Source organism: Cynara cardunculus, assembly GCF_001531365.2.
Source record: "Cynara cardunculus var. scolymus isolate 2C chromosome LG 13, CcrdV1, whole genome shotgun sequence".
Classification (NCBI taxonomy): Eukaryota; Viridiplantae; Streptophyta; class Magnoliopsida; order Asterales; family Asteraceae; genus Cynara; species Cynara cardunculus.
Window position 1 is genome coordinate 17,033,645 of NC_037540.1, and position 16,555 is coordinate 17,050,199.

A 16,555-nucleotide genomic window follows, 5' to 3' on the forward strand; every position below is an offset into this window, starting at 1 on the left:
TTTTATTATGAGTCTAATATGTTTACCTTTTATAGGTAATTGAATATGTCGATTGCGAAAAACCATCCTTCATCTCAAGGATCTGATGACGACAACCCCATACCTTCCATAAGATCTGAATCAACCATATATTCCCAGTCAGCCACTCAAATAGACTCAGATGAAGCCATTTTTCCTAAATCCCTATACCTTAACCTTAAGCCAAATAATCACTTTTTCAATTTCGACATGCCTTCTGAATATCCCATAATCCCTGCAATTTTAGAAGGACATCCTATTGCTTATGCACTGTCTACAACAGTCGATGTTCCTTTGGTTTACCTTCAACAATTATGGCAAACAATATCTTACAAAAAAGAAGGAAACCACTACTACTTCCAAGGGCATGTGGATAACTTCATGAGTCGTTTGACTCTCAAAGGTTGTGAAAGATTTTGAACCCTCCAAAACCTAATTTTGCCGTCGGTTCACCCAAATTTGAAGATTTTATCTCTGATGAGGAACTCTGCCATGATATCAAACGACTTGGCTATTCTGGTGTCCTGAATAACTCGTCGCAATTCAGAAGAAAATTTATTCCATCAGTGTGGCATCTGTTATTCTCCATACTAAACAGGTGTCTCACATCGAAAAACTGTTGGTATTAACACATGCAGCAGTTCCTTCCTCAAGTTTTTCCGTGATATAGTGTTCAACCAACACTATGACTACACAATGCTGATCTGGAATGAGTTAGCAGAATTAGTTCACGCTAAGAAATTTCCCTCAAAAGCCAGAAAGTTCATTTCGTTTCAACAATTTCTTCAACTCATAATAAGGGAAATGATGAGATCCAATAAGGCCATACCTTCAAGTCTGGACAGTGAATTTGGTCCAGATTATGAAATGCAGTTCTTATGGCCACACATCAAGGTTGAAGATTTTGACTTAATACTGAACATACCAGATGAACTCATAGCTTATGCTGATCAGAGTGCTCAGTGTGTATTAGAATATAGGCGAGTGATAGATCCTATAGTTTAGCCAGAACCGGCTGAACTTACTCCGGGATCACCACATGCCTCAGCTGAGTGCGATGAGGGTTTAGACTTAGTTGAGAGAGTTCAGGTACAAGGGGTACCTGAACAGGGCAGTGTGTTGAGGGAAAATGAATCTGAGAGGGGAATGGAGCGGGGAGACTCTGATCAGTCACAAACTTCAAGTGACAGTACTTCCTCTGCTTCATCAAGCTCAGAAGCTACTGAATCCGATGTGGCTATTCATCCAGATAATGATGATCAAGGTAATTATGATATGATGACAATGACGATGATCAAAATCTAGATGGTGCTGAATTTCCAAGTCTTCAAGATTTTCCTTTAATGGATTTTGAGTTTGGAGAAGATTTTTTTGATTTTTCCGAATTAGATCGTCTATTGGATGCTATAAGGTCGGATGAGGGAGATGTAGTTGAAAATACTGAGAGGTTGAGTGAAAGGGAAGAAGAAGAACATGGTGAGAATGCATGTGGAACAACAAAAGAAATATCTGTTGCAATCCAAACCTATACATGTAGTCAGGGACCACATCTACTGTTGACATTCATTCGTTGAATGTCGGCATTGAAGAAGACATAGCTTGCCCAACTATGCAATTGCATACCTCTCCCAGCCACTCTGTCACTTCTCAACAAATGATAGTTTCACATATTAATGGGGGATGAAACACAACTTCTATCTGTTCCTCACTTGGAGGAACAAGATATTGAAAACATTAGACATTTACCCCAATCTACGACTTCCTTTGTGTACACTCAGAGTCTAGAGCCAATAAACACTTTAGATACACTGGAGTCAGAAGCATTCGTTGCTCCATCTGCTGTTCTTAGTGAACATGCCTAAACATCTAGAGTAGAGTCATTTGACATTCTACGAGGACAGGTCAGAAGTCCTACCAGTACTGACGATTTTCCAACACTGAACATAGGCACAACAGTTTACTCGACTGTTGTTACAACTGGCTATCTAAGTGATCAAGGTGTTACTTTACCTAACTTCGTGTCAAGGGAATTTTTGAACGGCTGTTCATGATACCTTAATGGACGAAATCAATTGTTTAAAACAACTTCTGAAGAGAAAGCAACCAACAATAGAAGAAACTCCTTCTCCGTCACCACTGCCTGCACCTCAACTTCCAACAGAATCAAATTTATCGGTGGATTACCTTAAGTCCACGTTGTATGCCAAGATGCTCACTAGAAAAAATATGGACTCAGCAAATGCATATTTGGTTGGTATGCTCAGACAATCAATAGAAGATTCCCAAGCCGTTCGAGCCACAGAGTTCATAAATTTTCAGAGTGTCGTAGTTTCAAGTCTCTCAAAGCATGACTCTATAATTTCTTCTTCTACCCAGTCAATAGCTAACCTGCAAATATCCATTGATACATTGTCTGAAAGAGCGTCAATTCTAGAGATTACTTGCCGAACTCAAGCCACCTCTCTTAAAAGAATACATGATGATCAGGATGATCCTGATCACCATGAGGCGGAGAAGAAGAAACAGAAAGTGGTTGAGTCCTCAAGGGATAAAGAAGTGTTTTTGTATGAAGGTGAGAATTCCGAGGAGCTTAATGATGGAAGTCCTATTCAAGCTGGCAATAGTGAAAGGACTACTGGCCTGGAGATGATAATAGCTACAGACCCAGAGATCGAGCCAATGGTTGAAAAGTCGACAGTCTCCACTATAGAAACAATGATGTTGTTGGGTCTGTTAGCAAATGTGGGATTCAATGAGGTATTTTCAAAAGAAATCGATGGGGTTCAGGATTATGGAGCTAAAGCTGAAGCTGAAGATGATGATGAGTCTGATGATCTTTTCTTTGACTTTCAAGAAGATATAGATGAAGATGATCCTATCTTTCCATTTCAATCTGATCCTAAAGAAGTACTTGAACCAATTCTTGCTGAACCACCAAGTGTTCTTGATACATCTTCTGTTCCACAAGCTGCAACTGCTAAATCTTCAAGGAAGTATATACCCTTTACTATTAGGAAATACTCTAGGGTTAGACCGAACAAGAGTCAGAGAACCCTATATTGAAGACTTATATCCTGATATTTTAGTTCTCATTGGAAAGCCTTAAGTTATGACAAAATCTTGGTTATTCACAAGTAAACACATGAGTATCGCAAGGGGTACAAGTATTTCCTCAAAGCAAAACGACAACCCATTAGCTTTTGTATGAACCAAACACCGGATCATCTTGATCAAGAATATTGAAGCCAGGAAACTTGTTAGTGTCTGGTACCCAGTTTTCTATGTGACAAGACACGATGGTCAAGTTTGGAACTTTAATGTAGTTGACTTTCCTAACCTCTACTTAGAAGACTTGGAGCACATGTATCAGGAGATCAGAATCTAGACTATCAGATTGAAAGGAGTCGTCAGAGGTATTGAAGCTATCAAAGGTATCTTAGATGTCATAGCAAGCTCTTCAGTGATTGATGTGCAAATGAGATATGAAAGTAACCAAAAGAATGTCAACTTGAAGAAGCATGATCAAGAGTTACAAGGCATCGATGGCCATCCTATGTATATGCTTCTTAAAGCTCCGGAGTTCGGGGTGATCTTTGAGAACTCCAAGAAAGCTAAGAGGTTTTTAAGGTTCAACGAACTAAACAAGTACTATGATGGAACAATTAAGATTGTGAGGAAAGAACTTGAAGGCGGAAAATCTCTAGATGATAAAGCTTTAGGTCATAACAGATTGAGTCTAAGAGAAAGGTTCTTACCGATCAGTGCTCTAGAGATGCTTGACGAGAAAATTTAGTATCAGAATGCTATAAGAAGGTGTAAGACGAATTTGGGCTTCAGAATATCAAAATTTACAATATCTCGTGCTTAAATCCAAAGGGGGGAATGTTGGGTTCAAGTAAATGTACTTTAATGTTGTATTCAAGCAAAGTTTCTCCTTTGTGATTTTTGTATTTGTAACTTGTTGGTATAAATAGCTTTTGTATTTCTAGTAATTAGAAGCTAATCTCATTGTAATCACTTTAAAGCTTAATACGGAAACATTTTGGCTAATTCTCTCTTGGTGTTCATACTTTGCATTTACTGTTCTTAATCTTTGAGATTGATTTCTATCTGATTAATCTTCTGTGAATTTCACCCTATTTCTTAGGAAAGTCATGGATCATATCATTCAAGTCCAAATTTATGTTGATGACGTAATATTTGGTTCCATTAATCCCTCTTTGTGTTTTTGGTTCACTGAACGCATGAAGAAATAATATCAGATGAGTATGATGGGAGAACTGCCTTACTTTCTAGGTCTTCAGATCAAACAATCAGATAAATGTATCTTTATCAGTCAAAGTAAGTATGTCAGAGATATGCTGAAGAAGTTTGATTTATCCAATAGCTCATCTATGAATACTCCAATGACTCATTCTCTCTCACTAAACAAAGATCCAAATGGAAAACCTGTAAACGTTACTGTTCATAGAGGAATGATTGAATCCCTGCTGTATCTTACAACAAGTCGTCCAGATATTATGTACTCTACTTGTTTGTGTGCATGATATCAATCTGAACCTAAGGAATCCTATCTGATTGCTGTAAAACGCATCTTCAGATATCTAAAAGGAACTCCTAACTTGGGTCTTTGGTATCCCAAGTGTTCAGATTTTTTGACCTTATTGGTTATTCGGATAGTGATTTTGCAGGTTGAAAATTTGATAGGAAAAGCACCACTAGAGGTTGTCAGCTTCTAGGTGGAAAGTTGGTGAGTTGGACGAGTAAAAAAAAACTTAGTGTCCACATCAACTGATGAAGCTGAATATGTTGCTGCTGGAAACTGTTTTGGACAAATCATTTGGATGAAAAACCAGCTCAGTGACTATGATCTACAGCTCTCAAAGATCCCTAATTATTGTGATAGCACTAATGTTATTGCTATTGCACACAATCTTGTTCTTCACTCTAAGACCAAACATATTGAGATCATATATCATTTTATCCAAGATCATGTTATGAATGGTAATATTTGAACTTTACTTCATACCAACTCGCTAACCTTTTCATAAAGCCTCTTGATGAGACAAGATTTAACATCTTGATCAGCAAACTTGGAATGTTGAACGCTGAGGATTAACTCCTCCAGCTCTAAGCAATACTCAGTAAGTGAAATGATTCAGTATTGTCACTCTATCACTGAACTCTTGAGTAAATGTATCTTCTCTTTCTAAGGTATGTACACTTATCTTCTTTTCAAAAATTAAAACTAACATTGAATCTTTCCATATTTAGTGATCAAAATGTTCTAAAAGAAATATTTCAGTGTTCTTTTCTATCACTGAACCTTTTAAGTAAGTATATCTTTAAGGTATATTTACTTGTATTTTCTTAAAACAAAACCATCACCTACTCTTTTCTTACTCAGTGATCAAAAAAATTTAAAAGTAAAATTCTTCAGTGATTGTCTCTATCACTGAATCTTTTGCATCTTTTCTAAAGACATTTTCTTAAAAATTGACGCTGAATATTCTATATTCAATGATCCTCTTTGTTATAAAAGACTTAAACTTTTTCACTACCTTCTTTCCTTATCTTGTGATTTGTTTAAAAGAAAAAAGATAATAAATATGACGTCATTATCCGTTTTTTAAATATGGTTTTTGAAATGTGTGTTCCTCTGATACACGCGACCCTTTGGAATTCCATCCAATCCTGGATGAGGACGTGTAAACCCTTCATCATTGTATATATTTTCAAAAGTCGTATTTTTCTCTCTCATCTTTTTCATTATTTCTCTCTCCTCCTACCTATAAATATGCGATATATCTTCTCCATTTCTCTTTACGCCTTCAAAAATTTTCATCGAACCATTGCTCTTAAGACTTTCTCAAAGCAAGATTCAAGAACATTCAAATAACCTTAACCTTTTTCTACTTCTTTAAAAACTTAAGGTTGATATCTTTCCTTTTATATGTTGAATTGTTCTTCTCCTTCTATGAAACTTTTGTTGAAAATTTTAAGAACTCATTCTCTTAAATAACTAACAAACAAATTATTGAATCATTCTATTACTTGATTATAATCTAAGTTTCAAAACACTTATTCATCTTGGAAAACACTAAATCTTATTATGGATTTTTCAAAAGAAGTTTTCTCATTCAAAACTTAAAATTTTAACATTCTAACAACCTTGTACTATCTTCTGTTTTCTCTTATTTGTAAACAGAAATGGCAGCAAGGAATGTGAACTTCTCCATCGATGAAGTGTCCTTCAAGCCAAATAACCATGTTGCGCTTGTGGACATCCCCATCAACAAACCCCACTTCGAGGATGTTGCTAACTTCCTCAAGGAAATTCTTCTATTGCAAGAAAGCCCCCTTAGTCTATCCCTACCACCACCACCATATCCTATAAGAGGATATCCTCTCAAGCCACTTTTGGTCCTTCATTGAGGGCCAAAAAATCCTAAAAGGGGATAACCAAGTCGCTAACTGTTACCTCCCAACATGTTCAGTCATTGAAATAAGTCTTATTCCTAAGGCCCTTTTCTACCCCCACCTAGCTCTTCAGTGATCTCCTCAGACACTGTCGTACACATGGCTCCTCTCCCAACTGCCTCAGTGACTCAAATCATTGTAGGTGGTAATATCATCATTGCCACTATTGAACTCCCACTCTCACCTTTCTCTGCCATTCTCTTCTCTACTCCTTATTTGGGATCAACACATACTGGTGATTCATCAATGATTATCCTCATTGGTGATGAAGCAATCACCACAAGACCTAAGTGGCTCCTCTCGAGGTGCCTCAGTCACAGGCAGCCTATCCTCTAGAAGGAAACCTTGAGAGAACCAACGTCAATCCTTCAGATGATGCTGAAGACCCTTCAGGTATTCTACCATCTTCTTACCCTTTTATTTCTTCTAACCAAGAGCTATCTTATGCTCAATTTTCTTCTATTTCGGGTCCTTTTATAGCATAACCTTCAGACATGGAGACTGACTATGATATGGCTTAAGATGTCAAACTCCTACTCCCAACGGTAGCAACTGTCGTGGACAAAATGGAAAAGGTCCACCAAGACATGCCTATCAAGGAATACCTCACCTCAGGCCTCTTTGCTGTCAAAGCTAAGGTTAGTAAGGTGAAGGAATTGTTGTGTGCGATGCAAGTTGATGTACGCACCAACACTGAGACCATCATTGCTTTAAATATCAAGGCCGATCAAGTGCAAATCCAGCTTGCCAGGCATGCTGAGCTGATAGAGCAGATACTGACCCTTCTTCAACACTCAGCACCAGTTCCTGAACCTTCCTTCATAGTTGTTGATTGCCAATCTATGGACTGGGTGCTTCAACTTAAACTCCTCTACTCTACGGCTCTGTCCAACCTCGAGCAGCGCACGAACGATCTTGCTAACGTTCTTGATGATCTCACCTTTAGTCTTGCTGATGACAAGAGGGGAAGAAAGACCTACCTCATGTTGCTATTATTGAACCTAAAGCTAAAGTTGAAAGGTCTGAAGCAGAAGAAGTCCAAGGCTCTTTACCTCAAGCCTTGATCCTGCGATCTGAAGATGAAGCTGAAGAACCACATATCCTTATCCCTCACTCTGAGGATGCCGTTATATCCCTCACTATGTGATCACAAAGAATAATAAGAATGCGATAACTTGGCAATTCTTGAGGTTTTTGGCAGATTTCAAAATCTACAGAACTACAGTCCAGAACCTTTCAATTAAGGATATATAGGCTCGAGAATCAAAGATTTACAAATTTAACTCTCGAAATACAATCTAGAACCGAATAAAATCCAATAAAACAGTGAACTAGAACTCACAGACGTGAGAAATAAGGCTGAGTCTTCTTCCAATGTTGATCTTCTGCTCTAATACCAATTGTTGTTTACCTAGATGATTACAAGAAACAATGATATACCACTAACACAATACAAATAGCAAATCAGTCGATTTGTCTATTAATTAAAATCATGGAATACAAAATACTGGTTTTTGTCTTGGGAGTGATTCTCAATAATAAGCTGATAATACAATAATGAGTTGACCTGCTCCAGAGAGAGACCAGGTAGTTATATATACACCTTGAAGGTATTTATACTTTTAGTTCCTCTATATTACAAAAAAAATAAACTTAACATTTTCATTAATCCATGAACTAGTTTTTGATATATCTTTAATATTATCCTATAAAATTCATGATTATAATCAATGATCCCTATCTTATTGACCCGCAACTTTTGTATTCATTATCACCTTCATTCCTACTCTTCCAATAGATATTGATTGAGTGCATTAACATTAATACGACAGTAAGAACCGACAATACGAAATTGTATAAACTATAAAAACGAGTAAAATTAGATTGTCTTAATTATTATTAGTGGGAGGGACCAAAACCAAGCAAAATCAAAAACTACAATAACAAAGTTTTAGTAAATAGATTTTAGGTACCAAAACCAAAATTAGCTCTCCTGTAAATTTCAATCCCATTGAAATGTCGTCTTCTTCTTCTTCTTAGCTAAATGAATGCTGATTTCCATTTTCTAAATTCTCGAAGTTCCTCCTCGCTTCCCAGTTTGATTTCACGTTCTACTAAATATTTTGTGATTATCCTCATTTCCCGCCACCATACTTGCAACCTTTCTAGTTCTCCAGATGTCATGCTTGCATTTTCTAGATTTCTTGTTTGTGTATTTCATTTCTTGTAGATGATAAATTATCTGTCAAATATATCCGTTCAACTAGTTTGTCTGTGGTTTGAGATTACTTTTGAAGTGCGCATAAATTGACTTAGATTAGAAGATTATGATTAGCGGTAAACCTTTTATGGTGTTTGATGTGTATAGGTTCAAGAAATCACAAGCATCTGGTTTTACAATGTCGATTGCAAGTGTTGATCTTAGGCCGGTTCTTGAAGATTATTTGAATTTCCATGGCCATGTCTTGGATCAATGTGGTTTGTGGTCAAGAGAATCCATCTTCATCTTCTTAACTGTATCTGGTTCTGTGGTTCCTATACGAGTTTTGGAGTCTGATTCCATAGCTTCTGTAAAGCTAAGGATCCAAATTTCTAAAGGGGTTTTCGTGAAGAACCAAAAGTTAGTTTTCAATGGTAAAGAACTGGCGAGAAAGAATTATCGTGTTAGGGACTATGGAGTTACCGATGGGAATATATTGCATTTGGTACTCTGGTTGTCGGATCTACAAACCATAACTGTTCGGCCTATATGTGGGAAGGAGTTTGATTTGCAGGTTGAGAGAAAGAGGAATGTAGGATATGTGAAACAGCAAATTGCTAAAAGGGAGAAATATTTTGTTGATCTCAATGATCAAGAATTGATCTGGAATCGTGAGGAAGTTGAGCATCAAAGACTCATAAATGATCTTTGTAGTAGTGATGATGTTGTGATTCACTTTTTGGTCCACAGATAGGTTAAACTAAAGGCTAAACCAGTGCAGGGTTGTTTTGAAGTTACTATAACCGCGTCTGAATCTGATGATAGTCAAGCTAGTGGTATAGTTTTAGAGAAGACACTGACCAGAAAGGGTTTCTTGTTGGAACCCATGATTCTTAATCCCAAGACTCAACTGCCGGCAGTGCTTAAACAGATAATTGATTCCACATTTGCTGGGTTAGAAAAGGGTCGTAAGCCAATTAGGTCGACATAGGGATCAGGTGGAGCTTATTTTATGCAAGTTCATCTGGTAAAACGTATATATGTCTTTAAGCCAATTGATGAGGAACCCATGGCTTTAAACAACCCTACTGGCCTTCCAATATCCACCAATGGTGATGGGTTAAAGAAAGGTACACGTGTAGGGGAAGATGCTTTTCCTGAAGTTGCTGCATATATCCTTGATCATCCAAGAGTGAAACCAGATACAAAATCTGGCTTTGCTGGAGTTCCTCCAACGGTTATGGTCAAATGCTTACACTAAGCATTCCCTTATTCTAGAGACTTTTGACTACTCTCCCATGAACATCAAGATTGGGTTGCTGCAGATGTTCATAAAGAACTGCGGTAGCTTTGAGGAAATAGGCCCCCACGTGTCTTTCCAGTCAAAGAGATCCACAAGATCTCTGTGTTAGACATTCGGCTGGCTATCCAGATAGATTTCTGTCTCAGCGAGAGAATCGGTGTTATGCAGATCGGCGTGCTGGTAACATATTAGTTACTAAAGATGGTGAAGAAGGAAGAATTGTTCTTATCCCAATTGATCATGGCTACTGCTTACTAGAAACTGTAAGCTCTTGCTCATAGAATTCTTTTCTTTTTACTAAACCAAACCAAATGAACCCAATATGTCCTACCTGGGGGTGGGGTCCGGAAGGAGTAAGATGTATGCAAAACCATGCCTCAGCTCAAAAGAGTTGAGCGGTATCTAAATGTAATTTGAGCATTTAAGCTTGTATCATTTTCTTCTTGTTTTGGGGGATTTTGTGGTATCTGTTAGTTTGAGGATTGCACATTTGATTGGCTATACTGGCCTCAAGCACGGGAGATATACTTGCGAGCCACAATCGAGTACATAAATTCGCTTGATGCAGAGCGAGATCTTGAGCTTCTGAAGTTCCATGGATGGGAAGTCCCAGTTGCATGCGCATGTGTTTTTGTTATCTCCACGATGCTTCTGAAGAAAGGGGCAACACGAGGTATGTAACCATATACGATTGGGAGCATTCTGTGCAGGGAAACACCGAAGAAAGAGTCGGTAATCGAGCAGATAGTTAGAGACGCTGAAGACAGGATGCTTCCAGGTACGAGTGAAGATGCATTCATGAAATCTGTTTCATTGATTATGGATCCCGGCTTGATGAATTATGTTCATAATTCCATTTGGGCATCACTGAATATGTTCAAAGCTATAGGTTATTAAGATGAGTGATCATATGTGTCTTGGAAGAAGTGTAGTTGTATATGTGAATTCTTGTATATAGGCATATTCTTGTTGCTGTTGGCATTATTTAGGTATTTGTGTGTATAAGAAGTCTTTCCACAACCAGCAGCTTTAGTTGTTTGGAAATTTCAATGTATAGACATGGTTTCTTCCATTGGATTGCTAGTTGAATGTATATGCTTGCCTTAAGCTGTTGCTGCAACTTTTCCTGTGATGCATTCAATTTGGGCGTGCATAACAGTAGGCCGTAAACGAACCCAACGTTCTGTGAAAAGTTCGTTTATTTAATAAATAAATGAACATGAACCCATTTTTTTTGTTTAGTTAAATGAACAAACATGAACAACGATCTAATTCGTTCATTTATGTTAGTGATTGTTCGTTTATTTATGTTCGTTTATATTCGTTCACGGTCGTTCATTTATGTTTCTTTTATATATATATATATATATATATATATATAGATATATATATATATATATATAAATATTAAATATTATAACATTACTATGTAAATCATTATCCTTTCTTATCCTTCCTAAATTTACGTGGTTTTTCATATTATTATGTTATTTTTAGATAGGTTTGTTCGTTTACATTCGTTTAACATCTTAACGAACAATCACCTTTTCTTAAGAAACGAACATGATTACAAAAACTCTCTCTTTTACCTTTCGTGTTCGTTCGTTTATACGGTTAAATTTAAATGAACAATCCTCCGTTCATGTTTGTTCAGTTCATTTATAGCCCTATCTAATATGGCGAATCCGTCCATTAGAGCTTTTTCTATTTTTTCTCCAAATAAGTGGGACCCATAAATGAAAAACGACGGTTGTAAATTTACAAACAAAAAGCACATTTTTATTGTCGGAATTTTTTCACCTGAAAAAAACCTCAAAAATTAAATAAACTTCCCAAAAAAACTCTATTGAAGATGCATCATGCATGTATTATTTGTCGTGTATTACATTTTTACACAAAAATTGGGTGTCAGATTGTCATCGACTTAAAAGTCAATTCGAAAATTAAAAAACTTTTACCAAAATGGTAATTGAACAAACATAATTGTGATTTTCCCCTTTAATTTTCAAACATATCGACTTCAAGTATTTTCCATTATTGAATAAAGATAATTAAAAGTTGATTTTGTTTTTAGTTGAAAAATGTATATAGGAAAATACTGCTAAGGTAATAAAGAAGACTGAGTTTGCCGATCTCCCTTTGCTCCTGCCAACCTTCAATGTAGGAGTTCGGGATCTTGTCATGAACATGCTCTAGAGAAAGTCCTTTTCCTTTATTTATCTACGGACCCTTAACCAATTTTGATCATTTTGCTTATCGTTTGAAAAAAACCAACAAAGCGAATTTGCAATATAGTCTTGATTCATTTCTTACATGCTCTCCAAGACGATTTTCTTTCTTTACATGTTCTGGAAAGAACCTTTTGATTCCTCATATTCATTTGTACTTTATTGATATATATCAGCTTTACAACATTTAAACCTTTTGATTCTTGATATTCACTTGTACGTTGTTGATATATATCAGATTTACAACATTTAAACGAAAGATAAAAAACTTGCATTACGAATCTCTTCATGATTTATGATGAGAAACTTATGGCATTAGAAGTATATGAAACAATTATAAGGTTCAATAAAGATATCTTCATTCTCATAATCCCTATAACATCTCCTCCTTTGTCGAATCAAAAAATGGGAAACCGAAAAATGCTCCCTGCTTGGAGAGCTGCCTTGTAAAGTGCAAACTGGGACATTCGCAACTGTTTTGTCCGATTAAGGTGTGGGAATATATGACTCCACCAATACATATTACTAAATATATACATCTAGTGTGTGTGTAGGCAAATTCAAATGGAACCTTTATATATATTGCACTCCTTACAAACCAATCATATCTTTCCATTATTTTTCATCCAATGGTCTAGATTAGGAATTGTAAATATATGAATTTTAGTTACCAAATTTGAAAAAGAGAGGAGGGCAAATTGTGGAGAGTGCATCATATTAAATAATATATTTTTTAATTTCAAATAATATTTTAACTGCCATAATTATCCCATTAGTTCCTAATTTTTTGCTTAATTTGTAACTTTAATCTTGTTCATGTGCAGGTCTTTGAATGATTTTTTATGGAGATTCGTCTTAATTACTACATTATTTTTGTTCATCTTCAACATTATTTGTGTTCATCTGCATAGAAGAAGGATGATAGTATGCATATGAAATATCATGCTTTCTCATATGTACCTTGTGCATAGGCTTTAACATGTGCACAATATGAAATATCATGCTTTCTCATATGCACAGTGTTCATATATGCATACTGCCCTTGCATGTGCATACATAAGTTGGAAAAATGTGCATGAGTGAAAATGATTCATATACGCATTATGCCCACTACATATGCATATGCATTGTACACGTAAGTTGGAAAAATGTGCATGTGTGGAGATGATTCACATATTAAAAAAGGAAAAGTCAAAAAAAAATCAATGGACTTTAGTGTTTGAAATGATTAAGTCTTTGGACAATTTTTTGGAACAAATAAGTCTTTGGACATTCCAAAACTTGTTAAATAACTCATTGGACATTCTAAAACATGTTAGATACATCTTTATGACTTATAAAATTGGTTAATGTGGTAAACAGTGAAAAAAGTCTGAAAAAGAAAATCAATGAACTTTCACATTTTGAACAATTAAGTCCCTAAACATTTTTTGAACCAAAAAGTACTTACTTCTATAAAATGAAACAAATATACCAAAAATACTTACATTTAAAAAAATTTATTGATGAAATTTTATTTTAATTAAAAATAAAATATATTATATCAATGATTTTTCCAAATTAAAGAAAAATAAAAAATGATTTAAAATGATTACTGATTAAATTTGTTTTAATTAAAAATAAAATATGTTCCGTGTATGATATCTCAAATTAAAAGAAAATAAAAAAAGAATTAAAAAGGATTACTAATGAAACTTATTTTTTAATTAAAAATAAAATATATTCCGTTGGTGATTTTCTAAATTAGAAAAAATAGAAAATAATTTGATTAAATTACTGAAGGATTAACGATAAAGTTTAACTAAATACATAATTAATTAAAATTCGTCACTAATCTTCATTGGTATATATGCGTGGATTACTTATATATGTTTGATGGCTAACTTGATCACTGTCAGACGCTCTAACACAGTAACATGTTAATAATCGTGTTTGAATCTTGTCGGTAATATCATTTCACCGACAAATTAGCGACGAATTTTAATTATGTATTTAGTTAAATATTATCATTAATCCCTCAATAATTTAATCAAATTATTTTCTTTCCTTTTTAATTCGAAAAAATCACCAACGAAATATATTTTATTTTTAATCAAAATAAATTTCACCAGTAATCCTTTTTAAATCTCTTTATTTATTTATTTTTATTTGAAAAATCATATACGGAATATATATTCTATTTTTAATTAAAATAAATTTAATCAATAATCCTTTTTAAATCCTTTTTTCTTTTCTTTTTTAATTTGAAAAATCACTGACATAATATATTTTATGTTTAATTAAAATAAATTTCATTAATAATCTTTTTAAATGTAAGTATCTTTTTAGTATATTTATTTCATTTTATAGATGTAAGTACTTTTTTTATTCAAAAAATGTTTAAGAACTTAATTGTTCAAAATATGAATGTCCATTGGTTTTTTTTTCCAGACTTTTTGCATTATTTTACCACATTAACCAGTTGTATAGGTCATATAGATGTATCTAACAATTTTAGAAAATCCAATGAGTTATTTAACATGTTTTGTGTAACATACCAAAATTTCGAATACTTAAATATAACAAAACTAGTATCTCAAGATCAAACACTTACATTGCAGCGGATATAAAATCTCTAATCTTATAAATTATATCACCATCTAACATTACAATCTTGATGAACATTTGTTCTATATAACAATGTCTTTGATCTGCACATGTCCTTCTTTGATGTTAATCCTTATATCTCTATTTATCCAACTTTTTTTTCCAGTCTAATAGCCTCCTGGGTGAAATTTTTTTAAAAGAGTTTTGGCTGAGTCTTAGGCCCAGTGAATCCATGGTTTTCATGCATGAACAACAACTTTTATAATAAATAATTTTTCACTAAGCTTCATAAATTAAGCATGCCTTGATGAGAATAATACTTCTCACAAAATAAAGATATTATAGTGTGTGTCTACATCACAAAGCAACGACGTCATGGAAGATGTCTACCTCACACAACATTATCTAGTGAACTCACACAGCATGTCCACACTTACGGCTTAGACAAGCTCACAAAGCATGCTCGTTTTTACAAAATCATACATAGTACATCCCTATTGACATATAAATACTCAAAACACATATTATGAAAATATCGAACTTTTCACGCATATACAGCATATCAAAAATCTCGAGAAACTTTAATCAAGTTGTGGATAATTATAAATAAGGCATGCAACTATTTTAAAATAAATCATGTGTAACTCACTGTTCAAGTGTAGTCCAAACCGTTCTCTTAATAGGCTAGCGTCTCCCTACAAATCCAATATCATAATTTTAATTCCAATATAAAATAGACACCCTTAAAAATAATCGAGTGATCCCCTTGACATTATTTATTTTAACCATCCAAGAGCCGTCATCTCTAGTTACGACCTCGGTTTAACATGTGTATATATATATATATATATATATTATAATAAACGGTTGTGATTAATTATGATAAAAAATTAATTTTTTAAATTAATTTTTTAAATTTACAATTTCAAAAAAAAACACATGTGAACAAAGGGAAAAAGGTATTTAGGTAAGTTTCTTTTTTATGTAACTCCCATATTATTAATTGAGAGTTACAAAATAAAAAAATCTCATTATTTTTGTTAATGTAAAAACCATATGAACACACACACACACACATATATATATATATATGAACCATTATGTCAAATACGAACAAAAATTGACATATATATGTACTTGTACTGCGTAATATTTATAAACATAATATGAACATAATAAGAATAGCTGCTACACAAAGGAAAATAAACAAAAAAACAGGTATGAACACAATATAAACAGCTTGTGAACAATAGTTCATTCATTATAAACACATTCAAGAGACCTGCCGGTGCCATGAAAGGCATCGCCCTCAGGGATTCTGTATCCTAGGGGGAGCAACGGGAGAAAGAGCCAACTCAACCAAAGAACCAGAACACCAAGTCGAAAGACAAGGGTGTTGTTGAATCATGCAACCTTAGGTAGCGTTTGGTACGCAGACATAATTGGATAGGATAGAACTGGACAGGACAGGACAAGACAGAACATGACAAGAGGGTAGGACTGGACAGGACATAACAGGAGTATGTCTGGTGTTTGGTACGACTAGGACTGGACGGGACAAAACTAGAAAAGCTACCCCCAAAAGTTATTTGATGATTTTAAATATTATATAATAGCTATAATTAACACAAATAAAGTAAATAATTAAAGAATTTAATTTATAAATATTTGTACATAATTTTCATATTTGTACCAAATTTGAATGAAAAAATTGATATAATTGATGGTAGTTGTGTGTTG

At 34.5% G+C, this 16,555-nt stretch overlaps 1 pseudogene; it reads left to right on the plus strand.

Annotated features, from left to right (window-relative positions):
- Positions 1-8,897: 8,897 nt before the first annotated feature.
- LOC112524833 lies at positions 8,898-10,898 on the plus strand (annotated as a pseudogene).
- The last annotated feature ends 5,657 nt before the right edge of the window (positions 10,899-16,555 follow it).